This window comes from Piliocolobus tephrosceles, chromosome 11, assembly GCF_002776525.5.
Source record: "Piliocolobus tephrosceles isolate RC106 chromosome 11, ASM277652v3, whole genome shotgun sequence".
Lineage (NCBI taxonomy): Eukaryota > Metazoa > Chordata > Mammalia > Primates > Cercopithecidae > Piliocolobus > Piliocolobus tephrosceles.
Window position 1 is genome coordinate 114090562 of NC_045444.1, and position 21674 is coordinate 114112235.

The 21674-nt window shown below is 39.3% G+C and overlaps 1 pseudogene; it reads right to left on the minus strand.

The window, feature by feature from the left end:
• Window positions 1-21674, minus strand: part of LOC111527563 — a 43180-nt pseudogene that overhangs the window by 11994 nt on the left and 9512 nt on the right.

Sequence of the window (21674 nt, forward strand, 5' to 3'; positions counted from 1 at the left end):
ACAGCATTTTGGGTTTCAGTTGCTCACTGAGGCCATGTAGATGATTTGTTTCAATCTGTTCAATTAAATAATTTGATGGTACCCAGTTCACTGGCCAATGGATGTGGTCTTGAAGGGGCTCATGATGGTCCAGTCTTTCAAGGCACCCAGTTTCATCAATTATCAACTCATGGCCAATCTTGTTTCATCCATGCCCCAACCATTTACCCTTCCCCCCATGGGTTAATTTGAATCCTGTATCATATAATTTAATAATATTTTTTAATTTAATGTTTAATATTTAATAAATATTTCAGTTTGTATTTTTAAAAAGAAGGATCCAGAATGTAGAAATAAAGATTCAGAAAGAGTGTATTACAAGGTGGGAAGAGATGTAAATTTAAGTATGATCATCATGGCAGGCCTCATTGAAAAGGAGACATTTGAACAAAGACTTAAAGGAAGTGAGTCACAGAGCAAGCCATGTGGATATCTGGGGGAAAGAGTATTCCAGGGAAAGGAAGCTAAAGTCCAAAGATGGTTTCTGAAATATTTAAAGACGCTCAAGGAGCCCAGGGTAGCTGAACTGAGTGAGAGGAAGAATAGTAGAAAATGAGACCAGATAGGTAAAGGGGAGGCCAGGAAGACCAGGTGGGGTTTGCAGATTACCCTCAGGCCTGTAGTTCTTTACTGTGTATGAACTGGAAAGCCATTGGAGAGTTTAAAGCAGAAAAGTGACATGATCTCATGTATATTGTATAAAGAGAGCTCTGACTGCTATTCTGAGGCTAGGTTGAGGAGGGCAAAGGATTAAAGCAGAGATGAGTTAGAAGGTCTTGCAATAAACCATGTGGATGAGATAGTGACAACTCAGACCAGAGCGGTAGCCATGGAGGTGGTGAGAAGTAACTATCTCCTAGATTTAGTTTGAAAATAAAGAAAAGAATATTTTCTGACACATTACATTTGAGATGAGAGAGACTAGGAGGAGCCAAAAATGACTTCAGGTTTTGGGCGTAAGCAACTTGAAAGATGGGGAAAAATGGTAGATAGCACCGTTTTGAGCAAGATGAGGATTCCATCTAGAGCAGGCTGAATTGCAGATGTCCACTAGACATCCCAATGGAAATGCTGAGTAGTAGGCAGCTGAATACAGTGGTCTGAAGTTCAAGGGGAAAAGTCAAGGTCTGAGCTATCATTTTTGGCATCATTAGTGTACAAATATAGAGATTGCAAAGACTGTATAGAGAAAAGAGTTTCCAAGCACCTAACCTTAGGAGCTCTAGGGTTAACACCTCTGAAAAAAGAGGAGATGCCAGCAAAGGAGACAGAAAGGAGCACCCAGTGAAGAAAGAGTAAAATTAAGAATGCATGGTGTCCTGGAAGTGAGTATGGAACTGTTTCAAGGGGGCAGAGAGTGATAATGGTGACAGTGTTACCAATGGGTGAAGCGAGATGTGTGAAGTGAGGTGAGCACTGGCCAATGACTGCTGGATCGATACCAGTGACCTGGACAGGAATGGTTTTGGCAAAGCATTGAAGACAAAAGATGGATATGAATGGGTTTAAGAAAAAGTATGAGGAGAGGAATTAGAGAGACAGGAAATAGACAACACTTTCATAAATTTTTGCCTCAAAGGGAAGCAAAGAGATGACTTAATCTCACAAACATAATGTTAAGCAAAACAATCTATGTAAGAATGTCCAACTATATTCATATAAAATAGTTTTATATATGTGTATGTGTATAAACACAGATATACATACATTTTAAGAAACAGGGTCTTGCTCTGTTGCCCAGGCTGCGTGAACCCTATAGCGAACTGTGTGTGTGACAGATCTAGGTTGCGCACTCCTATGACAACCATAGCTCATTGCAACCTTGAACTCCTAGGCTCAAGTGAGCCTCCTGTCTCAACCTCCCAACTAGCTAGGACTATAGTGGTGGTGATGAAGTGGTCTTCCCTAGGTACAGCCAGTAAGGAGGAGAACTACTTGTAGAGAATTTAAAAGCAATAGTAAAACTGATGAAGGGTCTGTCTGCATTTTATTGTTGCCATGTACCAGCAATTCTAAATAATGATGGTGATAAAGTATGCTCCTGACCAGGTGGGCTGCTCCCCTCCCGGCTTGGCATGCCACCCTGGCAGTGTCTAATTAATAACCTTTACCTTTTCCAGAAGAGTACAAAAATATTTGGTTTTGAACATTCTTCTAATTTCTAATTTATTATTGTCCAGAATGTTAGTCTTATGTTTTTGAAAACTCTTCAAGATATAAAACGTTAACTACTGTTTGACGTGGCCAGTGTTGAGATTTACTCACGTGTTTTCTGTTTCACACTCCCTCTTGCATCATATGCCTTCCTTTTGGGGTAATTTTCCTTCTTCTTCGAGTGCATCCTTTAGCAGCTGCTTTTGGAAGGGTCTGTTACAGTCTTACTGAGTGAGTATGTGTCACTCACTCCATCTCTGTTTGTCTGAAAGTGTCTTTATTTTACTCTCATTTTTTGAAACGTGTTTCTTTTTGTATACAACCCTAAGCTGGCAATTATTTTCTCCAGCACTTTGAAGGCATTATTCCACTACCTTTCTGGCTTCCATTGTGTGCCGCTGAGAAGTCATTTGTCAATCTAATTATCATTTTTCTGTAGGCGATGCTCTTTTTATTCTTCTGACTGTTTATAAGATTTCTTTTTCTTTGGTATTCTGCAGTTTCACTACGGTGTGTTTAGATTTGAATTTCTTTTCATTTACTCTTTTGGAGAGCTGTTAGGCTTCCTAAATCTAATTCATGCCTTTCATCTCGTATGCAAAATTCTCCATGGATATTTCTTTGTCTGTCTGTCATTTCTATCTTATTATCTCCCCAAGGAACTTCAAATAGACGTTTGTGGAACTTTCTCACTCTAATCTCCATATGTGTTAATAATTTTTTCACTTTCATCTCTGTGCTGTATTCTAAATGAGCTCTTCCAGTTTAATATTTTCTTCTTTATTGCTCTTAACTTCTACATAGCTCTTGTTTATTAAGCTTCTATTCTTGACTACAGTCATGCATCCTTAATAACAGGGATATTTCTTGAGAAACGCATTGCCAGGTGATTGTGTCATTGTGCAAACATCATATGGTAGACTTATACAAACCTAGATGGCATAGCCTACTACATACTTAGGCTAAATGGCATAGCCTATTGTTCCTAGGCTGTAAACTTGTACAGCATGTTACTGTACTGAACGCTGTAGACAATTGTAACACAATGGTAAGCATTTGTGTATCTAAACGTATTTACACATAGAAAAGATACAGTAAAAATACATATAAGAGATAAAACATGGTACACCCGTATAGGGCACTTACATGAATGGAACTCCAGGGCTGGAAGTTGCTCTTTTAGGTCTTGCTCTGTCACCCAGGCTGGAGCACAGTGGCACAATCTCGGTTCACTGCAACCTCCACCTCCCAGGTTCAGGCGATTCTCCTGCCTCAGTCTCCGAGTAGCTGGGATTACAGGCACCTGCCACCATGGCTGGCTAGTTTTGTATTTTTAGTAGTGACGGGGTTTCACCGTGTTGGCCACGCTGGTCTCTAACTCCTGACCTTGGGTGATCTGCCCTGCCCACCTTGGCCTCCCAAAGTGTTGGGATTACAGGCGTGAGCCACCATGCCTGGCCACTTATTATAATTATCAAGTGTTATATACTGTACATAATTGCATGTGCTAGACTTTTATAAGACTTGCAGTGCAGTAGTTTGGTTTACATTGGCATCACCACAAAAACATGAGTAATGCTTTGCTATACAATATCATGATGGCTACGATGTCACTAGGTGATAGGAATTTTTTTTTTTTTTTGAGACGGAGTCTCGCTGTGTCACCCAGGCTAGAGTGCAGTGGCCAGATCTCAGCTCACTGCAAGCTCTGCCTCCCGGGTTCACGCCATTCTCCTGCCTCAGCCTCCCGTGTAGCTGGGACCACAGGCACCCGCCACCACGCCTGGCTAATTTTTTTAAATGTATTTTTAGTAGAGACGGGGTTTCACTGGGTTAGCCAGGATGGTCTCGATCTCCTGACCTCGTGATCCACCCGTCTTGGCCTCCCAAAGTGCTGGGATTACAGGCGTGAGCCACCGCGCCCGGCCAGTGATAGGAATTTTTCAGTTCCACTGCGATCTTATGGGACCACTGTCATATATGCCAGGGGTTCTCAGCCTCCAGTCCAAGGGCCTGTACCAGGGTCGGTGGCCAGTTAGGAACCAGGCCGCCAGCAGGAGGTGAGTGGCGGGTGAGCGAGAGAAGCTTCATCTGTATTTACAGCCACTCCCCATTGCTCACATTGCTGCCTGAGCTCTGCTTCCTGTCAGATTAGTGGCGCCATGAAATTCTCATGGGATCGTGAACCCTATTGTGAACTTTGCATGTGAGGGATCTAGGTTGTGCGCTCCTGATGAGAATCTAATGCCTTATGATCTGTCACTGTCTCCCAGGAAAACAAACTCAGGGCTCCCACTGATTCTACATTATGGTGAGTTGTATAATTACTTCATTATATGTTACAATGCAATAATAATACAAATAAAATGTACAAAAATATAATGCATTTGAAATCCTGAAATCATTCCCCCACCCTGGTTTGTGGAAAAATTGTTTTCCACAAAACCAGTCCCTGGTGTCAAAAAGGGTGGGGACTGCTGATAGACACGGTCCATCATTAACCAAAACATACTTACGCTTCCCATGACTGTAGTTCTATTTTTCCCCAAATTCATGATTATTTTGTTCTATTCTTAGGCTATTCTATTTATGTATCTTGTTCTATTCTTATGATGTTATTTTCCTCCATGTGTAAACATATTGAACATTTTATATTCGAATACTGATAATTCTTCTATGTCAAATTGTTGTTGGTCTGATTTCGCTATCTATTACTTCAGTTGGCTTGTTCCTGAAACTTTATATCTTTGTATGATTCTGAATTTTTAAAAATCATAATCTCATATTCGATGGAGTTTTATTTGTGGCAATATTTTGATTCCTGTATTGAAGTACATTCTTTCAGAAATCATTTGCCTTTGTTAAATATAGGTGCCTGGAGACATTGCCAGTCAGGACCACTTTAAACTAAATTTTCAGCTTAAAAGAAAAAAGTTTAGCCTGTGGGAATAGGACTCCAGAATTATGTGAGTGCTGGTTTATACAGACAAATGCTGAGGGTATATTCTCCAGACTCCACCCAGATTAGTCTTCTTCCTTAGGGATTTTCCCCCTGTCATTTTGTATTTTGTTCTGATTCATCATTCACTGAGGATGTGGCCCTTTGGGGTTGCCACTAGAACCAAAACTTTAGGTTCTGGGGGAACCAGCAGATGCCTTGAGCACACAGCAGAGTCAATGCTTCCTTAGCTATCTGGCTTCCTGTTCTTGCTTTGGCATCTGAGGATTTTTCTTAGTTTCTTACCAGTTCAGCCATTTATTTTTATTTTTTTGAATTAAATGTATATCCATGAAATCCAAAGGTTTTGTGGTGTAAAGATTTTTCTGATTCCAGTCTGTTTTTGCCTAATGCAAGTAAGCCTTTCTTACTTTAATATTTTTTAAAAAGTCTATTGCCTTTAATAAATAAGCTTTTCTTAATAAAAAAATTTAAAAACATTGACTGAAATTTGTTTAAACTTCAAACAACCCTAAAGTCCCCTTTTAGTCCATTTTCTGTTGACTGAGAATACCTGAGACTAAAACATTTGTTAAAAAATGACGCTTATTTAGCTCACAGTTCTGGAAGCTGGGAGGTCCAAGATCAGGGGCAGCATCTGGCTGGCTTTTGGCGAGGGCCTTGCTTTGTGCTGTGTCGTAACACAGCACATAAATCCATTAAGGAAGGAGAAGCGCATGTGCAGAGACCAAACATGGGAGGCAGCCTTGCTTGTAACAACTCACTCAAGTGGTGACTAATCCATTCCCAAGCGAGCAAGAGCTTACTGTCAGGAGAAAGGCATTGATCCCTCTTGAATGACCTAGTGACCTCTTAAAGACAGCACTTCTCAACACTGCCACATTAGGGACCAAGCCTCAGCATGAGATTTGGTGTCATATTCCAGCCATGGCACCCCTTTCTCCTTTAAGCTCAACCCCTCAATCCCATTCTCCCTAAGGTAATTGCATGGAGACCATCTCCATCAGGATAGAAAAGTAAGAAACCAAGGCAATGTCTAAATGATCAGGACCCAAACTCACTGAAAATCCATTTAAGGAGTTTATTTTGTTTGATAATGATAATGTGAGCCAGGTACGGTGGCTCAGGCCTGTAATCGCAGCACTTTGGGAGGCTGAGGTGGGGGTGGATCACCTGAGGTCAGGCGTTCGAGACTAGCCTGGCCAACATGGAGAAACCCCGCCTCTACTAAAAATACAAAAATTAGCTGGATGTGGTTGCATGTGCCTGCAATTCCAGCTACTCGGGAGGCTGAGGTGGCAGTGAGCCGAGATTGCACTCCAGCCTAGGCAACAAAGCAAGACTGTTTCAAAAAAGAAAAGTAAAGAAAGAAAATCTGGCCTTTGACTTCAGCTGTCCTTTGAGTTAAGACACCAAAAAATAGTTTATGAAATAGTGGAACCTAAGGCTGATGGACCACACGCATCCTGCATTTGAGTCCATGAATATGAAGTGAGAACACTCATCTGTGCTATCTGGACTGTCAAATACCACATATTCCACACACACTGAACAATATCCATTTTGATATATGTGAGCCTATTCCAAATCCAGACGAATCCCCATTTCATGCACTTAAAATAATGTCATCACTGTATTTGACTTTTTGAGAGGTAATCTTTCTACGCAGAGTGCCCCTCTCCTTACTAATCCCTTTGGGGTTGCAACTAAAAATGCATTTTCATGATTCTAACTTTTATTTAATTAAAGGTAGATTAAAGTACCAGTTATGCTAGCTGGTTAATCTAATGGAGGGTGCAATCAGAGGCCATCAGCTGGTCCCAGAGTGGCTGAGTGCAACGGCTGCTGGCTGTGAGCACTGGGCAGGGTCTCTGTGTATTTCCCAGTGAGGAAAATGAAGGCAGAGCAGCACAGCAGCTGTGGTTTCTGTGATATCAAGGGGGCACTTGGGGCCACTGGCCTTTCCCTTTTCTTTTTTGTGTATACTCCCCAAACTTGGTGATAAGAGTTGCTTTTCATGTCTTAAGCCTCAAGACCATCCAGGGAGGAGAAGGGTGAAGGCAAAGAAATTAGTGAATGACGGAGGGGTCTTACTTTCAACTCCCTTGATCAAGAAGAAATGGCGCTTACTCATTCTGTTTCTCATTCCAAAAGTTATCTCTGCAAACTGGGGGGTGAAAGTGGGGAAGTGGGGGCTGATGAGAGGGATGAAGAGGTCTGGTAACAGGTAACCAAGAGGTGGGTGTTCTGGTGTAAAACTTGTGGGTTGTTATTACTTTGTTTACCTAATTAAAGGCTTATTTTAAAAAATTAACCTTATTCAAGATGTTGTATGGTTATTTACCCATCCCCTCCAAATCCCTCTTATATTCAAACTTGTGAATTTCATCTATTTTTGGAAATAAGCTTCTGCCAGAAAATCATTTTATATCATTAGTCAACCACAGTATATTCTTACGCCCTCAGTAAAGATGATTATATCTACCACTCTCTCCATAACCGGCTTGGTGATTATTACTAAATTACTCTTCAGCTTTTTCTAGTTGAGATAAAAATGCTTCTTTTAGCTTTTCTCATGGGCCTCTTCCCCTAGTCTTTCAGTCATCTTCAAAGATGTGTCTTAAAACCTCTTTTCAAGATCTTCATAAATCCATTAAGATCTTTTAAAATCCATAAATAGTTTATGTTGTGATAGCAGTTTGAGAGATGCTGGGAAAATGAAGGAATCGCTTCTGGAAGTCTTGCTGCATCCTACTCTTTGCTGAATCTCTGTGTCAGAGAAAAATGCTGATTCAGTTTGCGCTTTCTACCTTTTATATCCCAATTTTTAAAAATGGCATTTGGCATCCTATTAGTGGAATATCATGAGTGCAGACAGAGTCAATGATAAATGGACAATTATGATTGAGATTTGGGAGTTACTAATCAACGCACTTCCATATTACTGGCTCTTAAAAATTTAGTGAAAGCATATTTAATTAGATTCCTACCAAAAATCAATTTTTAAGAAGCACAGTTTTCAAGACCAGCCATTCGTAATAACATCTTTTCTTCTTTTTATATAGGAATAGGGTTTGTCTTCTGTTATGCCTTTGAGCTGTATATTTTTGCTCATCCCACTCTGTACCTGGGTAAACTGGTCTCTTCTTTAGCAACTGAGCTTAAAAATAGCTTTCCATGGAAGAACCGAACTGAAAGTTGTTCCAGCATTGAGGATGTCAGCAGAGACTAGCAGAGAAGATATGGTAGCAATACAAATATTTTAAAGGAGTGACTTAAATATATTCCTCTTGGTCAAGAAGATAAAAGGATTCGGAAATATTGAAGTATCAGGGGATACAAAATGTACAACTTGCATTTTTCTGCCAAATTTTAGACTTGTTTTCAGATTTTAATGCTTGTGTGGCCCCCTGCCTTTTGAAGAAAGAGCAAAAGGTATTGATTTGCCAACAAAGAAGACACTTAAATTTTAAATTAGGATACACAAAATAGTGGCAGAAAAGAGAATAGAAGGATTGATGGGTCATTTTTATTTCTAGTCGTATTTTAACTAATTCAGTTATAGGAATTCATTCATTTCACCTTAGGTTATAATGCGTTTGTCGAAAAGTAAAGGAAATATCTGGAGCTGATTAACGTAAAAGTCCTTCGAAAAGGTAAGTGCCTCCTAACCATATTGATTAATGTAAATAGATGTTATTTTATCAATTAGGAAAAGAGAGAGAGATGTTTGTATATTGACAACACTAAAGGCCAGGAATACTGTGGTTTAGAGGCCGGCACTTAACCTGTGTAAGAACTCATGCAGTGAGTCTTTTTTTTTTTTTTGAGGCGGAGTCTGGTCGCCCGGGCTGGAGTGCAGTGACCGGATCTCAGCTCACTGCAAGCTCCGCCTCCCGGATTTACGCCATTCTCCTGCCTCAGCCTCCCGAGGAGCTGGGACTACAGGCACCCGCCACCTCGCCCGGCTAGTTTTTTTTGTATTTTTAGTAGAGACGAGGTTTCACCGTGTTAGCCAGGATGGTCTCGATATCCTGACCTCGTGATCTGCCCGTCTCGGCCTCGCAAAGTGCTGGGATTACAGGCTTGAGCCACCACGCCCGGCCGCAGTAAGTCTTATATTCATTTCTATTCTTATAGTCATTTTATTCATAAGAAAATTGAGATATTAAGAAAAGATTACATCTTTAGGATTTACTTTAAAATAATCTAGAAGCAGGGGTGAGAAATTTCATGGGGAGTGGGGTACAGATGAAACAAGATTGACCATAAATCAATACTTGTTAAAGTTGAGTAAGGAGAAAATGAGGTTTCATTATACTATTTTTTCAAAATGTTGTATGTATTTGAAGTTTTCCAAAATGAAAAGTTTTTAACACATCACTATAAACATCAAGATTCAAAACCAGATTTTGCTGATTTCAAGCTTGTTCTCTTGCTAACATATGATACAGAGAATAATTTCTGAAAATCTGAAGAGCAATTTGCCAACCAGATAGTAAATGAGGAATTTAAATTTTATTTTAGAAAGTAATGCTTGCACATTGAACAGCCTCAAACAAGCATATTGTATTGAACAAGTGTGTAGTACTGAATCTACATGAATCTTAGTGCTAACATTTATTAAATGGAAGCAATCCTTTCCTCTGTTGAACAAGTGTGACTACAAAATAGATTTTAAAAAAATGTCCTGGCATTACTTCATTTAATTTTGTATTCTGAAACGATTTCTTTTTGCCTTTTTGCTTTTAAAGAAGATAGCTTCTAAATATTTTGTGGGAATTCTTATCTATTTATAGATAGGTAAGAATGACGATTTTTTTCCATGAGACAGAATAGATTTACAGAATTTGTGAACTAAGCTTTAATAAGATTGAACTTTAACTAGGGCAAGGAAAAACCTTTAGCTGTAGCTAATGAGAACCACTTCCACTGGAATGACTTCATGGCTTTAATTTTACACAGGTCTTTCATTCCTTCACCTGTTTAGTGAAAAGGTCACCTGTTTAATGAAAATGTTTCTTAAGAAATAGAACCTTAACTACATCATATTTCCATTTCTCAATACAAAATTATTCTATTGAAGACATCGTGCTAAAGGAAAGAAACCAGAAACAAAAGGCTATATAAAAAATAATTCCATTGATTTGGCATTCTATAATGACAAACTATATGGATAGAAAGCCAATGACAAACTATATGGGTAGAAAACCAATCAGTGGTTGCCAGGGACAAGGAGTGGGGACAGGGGATTGGTGGCAGAGAAACATAAGGGTACTGTTTGGGCTGATGGAATTCTGCTTTATCTTCATTGTGGTGGTGGTCACATGGCTGTACATTTGCCCAAATTCATAGAACTGTACATAAAAAGTGTGAAGTTACTGCACATATATTATTTATCAATAAATCTGATTTTTAAAAGTATAAAGATAAATAGATATAGATATATAGTTTTGAAAATATGGCTGGGCGTGGGTGGTCCACACAGTGAATATGACAGGTGGTCCAAATGGGGCTTGTAACTTCAGGTCTTTCTTGTTCAGCTAACAATTTTTCCCTTGAACAAATGTGGAACTACAATGACGCTTTTAAAACTTAGATGAAATCAAATGGCAATCAAGCCTGTAATCCCAGCACTTTGGGAGGCCGAGACGGGCGGATCACGAGGTCAGGAGATTGAGACTATCCTGGGTAACACGGTGAAACCCCGTCTCTACTAAAAAAATACAAAAAACTAGCCGGGCGAGGTGGCGGGCGCCTGTAGTCCCAGCCACTGGGGAGGCTGAGGCAGGAGAATGGCGTGAACCCGGGAGGCGGAGCTTGCAGTGAGCTGAGATCTGGCCACTGCACTCCAGCCTGGGCGACAGAGCGAGACTCTGTCTCCAAAAAAAAAAAAAAGAAAAAAGAAAATATGCCTCTTTGTCCATGAGAGCACAGTGGCCATGAACTTACCTGAATGTCAAAGGGAAGCCCCAGTCCTTGGTTGTCAACCACAGTCATAGTCATGATGGGTTGAATCATCAAGGCAATGAAGGGTTTAATTCCAAATGCCAGGGCGTAGTCTTCCATGCTCAGATTAACTCCAATCTGAAATCTGTCATTGTACAGATGGAAAGAGTTTTAAATGGATGCACACATGCGCATTCAAATACAAAACAGCAAATTGTGTTCTTCTCAAGGCTTTGCTCTGCTGAGGAAGCCCAGGTTTCTACTGAGTTTCTTTCTAAAAGCTCTTTCAGCAGAGCTAGCCTAAAGAAATAGATAAACGGGATGGTGCAATGTATTTTAACATTCCATGGGATGGGATATAGTATGCTAAGAATTTAAAACTAGGTAACCAATTCTAAAATTAAACCAAATTTTCAAAATACTCTGCAACTAGAAAACATTAAACGTTGTTTGAGATAAATATGACTTAGCAAGTCACTTGTAAAATTAGACGTATCAGGCCGGGCACGGTGGCTCGTGCCTTTAATCCCAGCACTTTATGAGGCTGAGGCAGGCTGATCACTTGAGGTCAGGAGTTTGAAACCAGCCTGGCCAACATGGTGAAACCCTGTCTCTACCAAAAAATACAAAAATTGGCTGGGTGTGATGGCACATGCCTGTAGTCCCAGCTACTCAGAAGGCTAAGGCAGGAGAATCCCTTGAACCCGGGAGGCGGAGGTTGCAGTGAGCTGAGATCGTGCCACTGCACTCCAGCCTGGGAGACAGAGGAAGACTCTGTTAAAAAAAAAAAAAAAAAGATTAAGCTTATCAATATGTGAAAACAGGTCAGCATGGTGAATTTTTTTTACTTTTTTAAAGATTTAATCACTGGATTATTGATTGTCTGAGTTAGCAATTTCAGAGTCTAATTAGTGAATATTTCTCCACAAAATCCACAAATTATTTCCTTTCATAGTTTATTCAATCTGGTAATTAATTCATTTTAAATAATTGTACTGGGATGTTAAATTTAGTCTGTCAAGATTGACATACATAGTTAAAGTTCTTCCATGCAATTTAGCTAAAACATTTGTAATGTGAATCTATTTACAAAATGAACCAAATGAAAAATGTGAACTATTTTTGTGTCCCTTCCAAAATTCTTTACATAAAAACACAAATAGAAGCATTTTAAAACTATGTGATTTAATGAAAAGGCATTATTTCCCTGCAAGACACTACTAACTAAACATAGCAAAACCCATAAATGACCCGAGGTCCCACACAGTGAATATGACAGGTGGTCCAAATGGGGCTTGTAACCTCAGGTCTTTCTTGTTCAGCTAACAATTTTTCCCTTGAACAAATGTGGAACTACATTGACGCTTTTAAAACTTAGATGAAATCAAATGGCAGATTTCCTCCTTTTAGTATGCAAATTATTTCATGTTGGAATCTTGATTTAATCTGTTCAGATGCCTAAGCAGCTTGACAGTGATTTATTTGGTTTTGGATAAGACCTCTACATGTGATGGATTAGAAAAAAACACAGTTCTGAGGGTGGGCTCAGAGTGGCGTTGAATCCTAAGATTTTTAGTCCAAACCCCCAAATTATTTCCAAGATACCTGAAATTACATGTGATCATACTATCTAAAATCTTATCTTGAAGCTCCGGCTGGGTTATTTCACAGTGGCCTCCACTTGGTTACTGTGGAGACACTGAGCTACCACGCAGAAAACATTGCCTAGGACTAGCAAATTCTTAGAAAATAGTTGTTGTATTTATGTTCTTCCATTGGGTATTTGGCACTAAGTACAGATGAGTCTCTGGAGTATTGTCTGTAATTTAAAAAATGGAACTACCTTGAAGCTGTATTCAATCATTTATATATTGTGTATTATATATGTAGGAGATTAGCATTTCCCAATTTACTCTATAACTTAAAGGAAAGTAATAGGAACATATGCTAAAGCATAAAAAAATTAGGTTGTGCCTGTATAACAATGAAATGGTTAAATTAAAAAAATTTCAGGCTGGGTTCGGTGGCTAATACCTGTAATCCCAGCACTTTGGGAGGCTGAGGCGGGCAGTTTACGAGGTCAAGAGATCAAGATCATTCTGGCCAACATGGTGAAACCCCATCTCTACTAAAAATACAAAAATTAGCTGGGCGTGGTGGCACATGCCTATAGTCCCGCCTACTAGGGAGGCTGAGGCAGGAGAATGGCTTGAGCCCGGGAGGTGGAGGTTGCAGTGAGCTGAGATCATGCCACCGCACTCCAACCTGATAACAGAGAGAGACTCCACCACACACACACACAAAATTTCAATAGCTCAAAGTTTTATTTTCATATTGTATGTATGTATTTTTTTTTTTTTGGAGGAAATACTAACCAAGTGCCTACATAAAGCGAGAACTAGAGGAAACACCAGAGCCAAAACAGGGAACAAGCTAGACAATGAAGGCACCCACGGAGCTTGCACCCCATCAGGGAATAAATTAGTACCAGATAACTGCTTTGATTAATTTTTAATTAAATTGATCAGTTTTTATGTCATGAAAAAAATGCTAAGTAAGTATTTTTTTTATATAATAATCACAAATTAGGCCAGGCACAGTGGCTCACGCCTGTAATCCCAGCAGTTAAGAAAGCAGAGGCGGGCGGCTCACTTGAGGTCAGGCGTTTGAGACCAGCCTGACCAACATGGCGAAAGCAACATGGCGAAACCCCATCTCTACTAAAAATACAAAATTAGCCAGGCATGGTGGCGCATGCCTGTAATCCCAGCTATTCATGAGGCTGAGGCACAAGAATCACTTGAACCCGGGAGGTGGAGGTTGCAGTGAGCTGAAATCACACCACTGCACTCCAGCCTGGACGATGGAGCCAGACTCCAAAATAAATAACTAACTAAATAAAAATAAAGACATCACAAATTATTTTATGTAAACTTCTATCACATACTGATTGAAATCATGGATGGTCAACAGTCTTAGACTTTCTTCTAAACCTGAATACTAACCCTTTGCATGAGATAAATTTATTCTACACTTGCTAAATTTATAAGTTGCCTAGAAGTTGGAGCAGTAATTAGATGTAAATGAACTTACAGAGATTGAATTCACATATGTAGAAAATGATATTTTGTCAGTATGTTGAGTTAGATATGTAAATGATCGTTTTATTTAGTGCCAAAGTTCACACATCTATTTGGTCAAGTTCCTTTTGTTCCTCTACTGAGTATGTCTCCAGACACTAAAATACTAGGTTTATTCAATCCTTGCCCAGTAATTACTTTTAAAAATGTATCCCAAATTAATTATGTCTGACATGATTTTTCTCTTCACTAAACTTACTGACCATCTGACTGAATTGACAAATTAGATAAAAGATGGCTGTGCAGGCCTTTGGTAGAAAACTCTGAACATTTTCTCTGGGAAAACCCTAACAGTTAGATAACGAGTCTCATTTTACGGCCCCTTAGAATCTCAGGATTCTCACTATTCATGCGGCTTAAACTTTCCCTGCTTTCATGTCCATAACAAAACATTCTGAGCATTTCTTAATTCATCAAAGGATTTTGGTTTTTCTAAATATCTCACATCCTGACAGTTAATTATTAATATTTTTCTAATTTCCCTACTTGTTTCCTCAGTAGAATGATGTTAAGTTGCATCCATCAGTAGAATGAGGTTAACATGCAGTAGAAATGCAATATGGCTGTGAACCAATATGTTCTGAAATACTCAAGACTAATATACATTTATCTTTTAACAACGTGGAAGTTATAGTCAGGAATAGTAAAAATGACTGAAAAATCATTATTATTATTTTTACTAACTTTCAGGTTCTCCTTCCTAAGTATAGCCATTGACCATGAAACGAAACTGATTTAGGTTTGGCTAGAATTATTTTTTCCTAATCAAGAGATTGCCAAGAGAAAACAAAATATTTAGCATGAATATTGGGGGAAGAGAGAGATTTACTTCCTGTTACAGTAAGTAAAGAGCAAGGTAAGCTAAAAACCATATTTTTCCATAAAGAAAAATAGGCATAAACTGGTGAAAATCAAATAAAAACAGAAAATCTAAAAGCAATTGCAGGCTGGGTACAGTGGCTCACACCTGTAATCCCAACACTTGGGGAGACCGAGGGGGGGTGGGATCATCTGAGGTCAGGAGTTTGAGACCAGCTTGGCCAACATGGTGAAACCCCATCTCTACTAAAAATACAAAAATTACCCGGTTGTGGTGTCTCGCACCTGTAGTCCCAGCTACTCGGGAGGCTGAGGCAGGAGAATCGCTTGAACTTGAGAGGCAGAGGTTGCAGTGTGCCGAGATTGTGCCACCGCACTCCAGTCTGGGAGACAGAGTGAGACTGGGTCTCAAAAAAATAAATAAATAGGCCGGGCGTGGTGGCTCACTCCTGTAATCCCAGCACTTTGGGAGGCCGAGACGGGCAAATCACGAGGTCAGGAGCTCGAGACCAGCCTGGCCAACATAGTGAAACCCCATCTCTACTAAAAATACAAAAAATTCGCTGGGCATAGTGGTGGGTGCCTGTAATCCCAGTTAACATGGGAGGCTGAGGCAGGAGAATTGCTTGAACCCGGGAGGTGGAGGTTGCAGTGAGCAGAGATCATGCCCCTGCACTCCAGCTCCAGTGACAGAGTGAGACTCTGTCTCAAAATAAAAATAAAAATAAAAATAATAAAAATTAAAATTAAAATTAAAATAAAAGCAATTGCAACAAAAACAAATATTGACAAATGGGACCTAATTAAACTAAAGAGCTTCTGTACAGCAAAAGAAACTATCAACGGAGTAAACAGGCAACCTACAAAATGGGAGAAAATATTTGCAAACTATGCATCCAACAAAAATCTAATATCCAGAAGCTGTAAGGAACTTACACAAATTAATGAGCCAAAATCAAAGAACCCGATTAAAAAGTGGGCAAAAGAGGCGAGGCATGGTGGCTCACACCTGTAATTCCAGCACTTTGGAAGGCTGAGGCAGGCAGCTTGCTTGAGCTCAGGAGTTCGAGACCTGCCTGGGCAACACGATGAAACCTTGTCTCTACCAAATATAAAAGATCAGCTGGGTGTGGTGGCACGCACCTGTGGTCCCAGCTATTTGAGAGGCTGAGGGGAGAGAATCACTTGACCTTTGGGGGCGGAAGTTGCAGTGAACTGAGAAAGATCCGTAATCATCTCCCCTTTTTCATTTCTGATATTGATAACTTGTATTTTTTCCATTCTATGCATGAGCACTCTCTCTCACTTTATTAGTCTTTTCAAATGACTAATTTGGCTTTGGTAATTTTTCCTATTGTACTATTTTCTATTCCATTGATTTTATTTTTTGTTATCTCTAACATTTTCTTCTTTTCTTTGAGTTTCATTTGCTGTTCTCTTCTAGCTTCTGAAGATGAATGTTTAAGTAACTTAATTTTTGTCCTTTCTCTTTTAAAAAAATAAATGCATTAGAGACTGTATGTTTCTGTCCCTGCACTGCTTAACTGTATCCTGTAAGCTGTGATTTTTCATATTTTCATTGTCATTCAGTTCAAATTATTTTCTAACTCCAAGTATAATTTTTTGACCATGTTCTTTCTTTAATTATAAAACATTTGGGTATTTTTAAATTATAATTTTGCTAATGATTTTAGCTTAATTATCATTGTCAGAATACTTTTTCCGTATGATTTCAATCTTTTGATATTTATTGAGGGCTACTTTTTGGACCAGTCCAAGCCTGTTTTTGGTCACTCTTCTATGTTCACTTGAAAATAGTCTTTATCCTGCAGTGTGTACAGTTGCCACATATCCGTCATTGCGACTTTATTCGACATGTAGTTTGAATCTTTCTAATCCTCACTAATGTTTTTCGTCTGCTTGTTATTGAGAAAGCTGTGTTCACGTTCGCAACTGTGAGGGTGAACTTTTTTATTTCTCTAAAATGTTTTTGGCGTTTTGCTTAATACATTTTGAGGCTATGATTTTTGTGCATACAAATTCAGAATAGCTTTATTGGCCGGGCACGGTGGCTCATGCCTGTAATCCCAGAACTTTGGGAGGCCAAGGTGGGTGGGATCACTTGAAGTCAGGAGTTTGAGACAAGCCTGGCCAACATGGCAAAAGTCCGTCTCTTTTAAAAATACAAAAATTAGTCGGGTGTGTTGGCACACACCTGTAATCTCAGCTAATCAGGAGGCCAAGGCAGGAGAATTGCTTGAACCCAGGAAATGGAGGTTGCAGTGAGCTGAGATCGTGCCACTGCATTCCAGCCTGGGTGACAAAACAAGACTCCATCTCAAAAAAAAAAAAAAAAAAAAAAAACAAACAAAAAAACAAACAAAAAAAACAGAATAGCTTTATTTACCTGGTTGTTAATTAACACTTTTATCATTATGAAATGACTATGGAACTCAATCACTCTGGTGTTGTTGCTTATTTCATCTGATACTAGGATAACTAAATTAGCTCTCCTTGTATTAGCGTTTGTACACTGTATTTTTTCCCATTTTTTAACTTTCAACCTTTGGAGCCCTTATTTTCAAGAAGTGTGTCTTGAAAGCAATATAATTAGGTTTTGAGTTTTAAAATCCATTCAGCTGGCTTTTATCTTATAATTGGAGTAATTAGTTCAGGCACATTTTAATGATTTTGCTGCTATATAGGGTTTTAAATTTACCATTTATTTGTCCTGCCTGATTTATGTTCCTTGATCTGTTTCTTGTCTTTTGTTGCATTAATGAAGTTTAAAAACACTTTCCCTCCCTTCATTAGCTTGTTAGTACTATCTTACTGTATTATTCTTTTAGTAGTTACTATATATGTTACAGCATGAATTTTTGACCTAGCAGAATCTACCCTAAAATAGTATTTTCACCACTTCTTTGACAATATAAGGATTTTGCAGTACTTTAAATCTATCATTTCCCCTTCCTTTTGTGCTATTACCATCATAAATTTTAACTCCTCATGTATTTTTATTTATTTATTTATTTTTGAGATGGAGTCTTGTTCTGTCGCGCAGGCTGGAGTGCAATAGTGGGATCTTGGCTCACTGCAATCTTCCCCTCCCGGGCTCAAGCGATTCTCCTGCCTCAGCCTCTCGAGTAGCTGGGATTACAGGCACCTGCCACCGCGCCCAGCTAATTTTTGTATTTTAGTAGAGACAGGGTTTCACCATGTTGGCCAGGCTGGTCTCGAACTCCTGACCTCAAGTGACCCACTCACCTTGGCCTCCCAAAGTGCTGGGATTACAGATGTGACCCACCACGCCTGGCCTCTACATATATTTTTAAAACTAGAAACGTTAGACCAGGTGTGGTGGCTCACATCCGTAATCCCAGCACTTTGGGAGGCTGAGGTGGGTGGATCACTTGAGGCCAGGAGTTGGAGACCAGCCTGACCAACATGGTGAAACTCCTTCCCTACAAAAAATACAAAAAAATTAGCCGGGTATAGTGGTGCACACCTGTCATCCCAGCTACTTGGGTGACTGAGGTTCAAGAATCGCTTGAACCTGGGAGGCAGAGGTTGTAGTGAGCTGAGATTGCACCCCTTCACTCCAGCCTGTGCGGCTCTGTCTCAAAAACCAAGATTTGCTTAGATTTAGTTACATATTTATTTTTTCCAGTATTATTTTTCCTATATTATTGCAATACTAATGGTGATCATTTTCATTCTGCCTAAAGAATTCCCTTTATATTTCTTTTAGTGTAAACCACAATAATTTTGCTTAATTTTTGTCTTAAAAATATCATTATTTTGACTTAATTTTTGATGAATATGTTTGCCGAATATAAAATTCTAGGCTAGCAGCTTTTTAGTTTTCACACTTTAAAAATGTTCTTTGGCAGAGGGCAAAAGTTGAAAAACTACCAATTGGGTACTAAGCTCAATAACTGAGTGATGGGATCAATTGTATCCCAAACCTCAGCATCATGCAATATACCCATGTAACAAACCTGCACATGTACACCCTGAATCTAAACTAAAAGGTGCAATTATTTTTAAAAGATAAAAATAATAGGCTGGGCATGGTGGCTCACGCCTGTAATCCCAGCACTTTGGGAGGCCAAGGCGGGTGGATCACGAGGTCAGGAGTTTGAGACCAGCCTGGCCAACATGGTGAAACCCCATTTCTACTAAAAATACAAAAATTATCCAGGCATGGTGGCATGCACCCGTAGTCCCAGCTACTTAGGAGTCTGAGGCAAAGAATCACTTGAACCCGGGAGGCAGAGGTTGCAGTGAGCTGAGATCGTGCACTGCACTCTAGCCTGGACAACAGAGCAAGACTCTGTCTCAAAATAAATAAATTAATACAAATAAAAATTAAAATGTTGTTTCATTGTTTTCTGGCTTCCAGTATTTCTGTTGAAAATTCACATGTCATTATTACTAATACTCCTTAGAAAGAAATGCATCTCATCATCATTTTATAGACAAATAGACTAGAAAAATTTAAGGCCACAGAGCAGTAATGCTGCTAGTAGTGTTCAGCCAATGAAAATATTTTCAGATGTTTATTTCTGATTAACTTGGTATATAGAATAAAATACATTGTTACACAGGAAATGAGAAGTAGCATTTAATTCCTTGAAGTGTTCTCCAACCAGTATCTACCACCTCCTTAGCTCATTTTCTTTATTTTATGATTAATCTAAATCAAATACTTCATATTTTTAAACTACTGTGTGATATAGTATTTATATGTAGTTTAATAGAACAGCTTCACTTCTATAACAGCCCTGAGAATATTTGATAAGTTGTTTCAAAAAGAAATAGATACGCTCTGACTATTCAAGCAGGAAAAATGGGAGTGAAAACTAAACTTCGTCAAAATTCGAATCGTATCTTATACTATGTTGCTAAATCAGACAAAATCAAAGTCTAACAACATATTACTGCTTATGAATTGTAAGAACTTCATTTATCCTCCTCATTAGGAATCTTAGTCAAGTCGTAAGAGAAAGTTGATTCAAGTGGAAATATAGTTTCATTGTCTCTTGTAGGAAGCCTTAGGTATAACATCGCAAAACACTATTCAGAGGAGCTGGAAGAATAAATAAACATGTTTTGTTGCTTTAAGTAGTTTAAGTAGTTAAAATAAATAGATGGCAAATACTTACACAGCTATGGTTGTAAGGAACATAAAACTTGACTTGAATATCAAGAGACCAGCATAGCACACCCAAATATGTTGTGAAATGCATGAGAAATAGAGAACCTGCATCTGCTCCTGAGAAGATTACCAAGGATAACTCACCCAGAAGATCCCAGTTGACTTTGATGTGGCCACTGTGAAGGCTGCCATGGCCCCTAAAATAAAATAAAATAAAATAAAAATAAAAAAATAAGATAAACTACATCTTGTTAATCCATGTACAGTAAAATAGCACACAGTTTTGTTAAAATCCACAGTTACAGAAGCACTGAAGCATTTTCAGAATACAGTAAAAAAAAAAATGCTGACTTATTGTATACTTTGAATGAAAAATTGCTTGATTCACCTCTGTGAACTGTACATATCATTTTCTCTTAAGGGTTGAAATAGACCAGCCGAATTTAGGCTTCCATAAATCATAGACTGGAGAGGACCCATGGAGAGGGCCATTTTTTCTTTCCTCTTCCCTTTGCAGATGTTAAAACTCAGGCTTAGAAACCTGGTGTCAAATAAAAAAAAAAAAAATATGTGACTTAGATAGGAGAGGTTTTGTTTAGAAGAAAGGCTATTGCAATAAAAAGAACTCTCTGATTGCAGAAATCTGCATGATTCAAGATCAAACAGAAAAAGGATTTTCTTTTATAGGGTAAAGAGGGTACAAGCAGAGATAAGCAGAACCTCTGTAAAGGAAGCTGGATTCACAGGGGGAAATGGTCAGTGGAGTTTGACAGGAAAGTATCCCACTGTGGTCAGCCAATTCCCGTTTGGAGCTGATAAGGGGGACACATTCCACATTTTTTTGTGTTTGCTCAGGGTTTGGAGTAAGCAACATTTAGGGGCCTGTAGGAAAGCCAGGAGCCTGACCAAAGTCTGGTCAAAACAAACAGAGGGTAAGAAATGGGGAACTGTGAATGCCCGGTCATTGGACTGAGGTGCACAAGGTCTGCAGTCTAAAGTTTCCTAATGTGTGACGTCGCTCATTTCTCCCACGCCCTTTCTCTGAGCCTATTACCAATGCCTTAGGAAGGATGGCCTCTCTCTCTTTGCCCTTGTCTCTGTTTTCTCTTTCCTTTCTGTAACACCATTTAAAAAAATTTCCTCGGCCGGGCGCGGTGGCTCAAGCCTGTAATCCCAGCGCTTTGGACGGCCGAGACGGGCGGATCACGAGGTCAGGAGATCGAGACCATCCTGGCTAACACGGTGAAACCCCGTCTCTACTAAAAAATACAAAAAACTAGCCGGGTGAGGTGGTGGGCGCCTGTAGTCCCAGCTGCTTGGGAGGCTGAGGCAGGAGAATGGCGTGAACATGGGAGGCGGAGCTTGCAGTGAGCTGAGATCCAGCCACTGCACTCCAGCCTGGGCCACAGAGCGAGACTCCCTCTCAAAAAAAAAAAAAAAAAAAAAAAAAAAA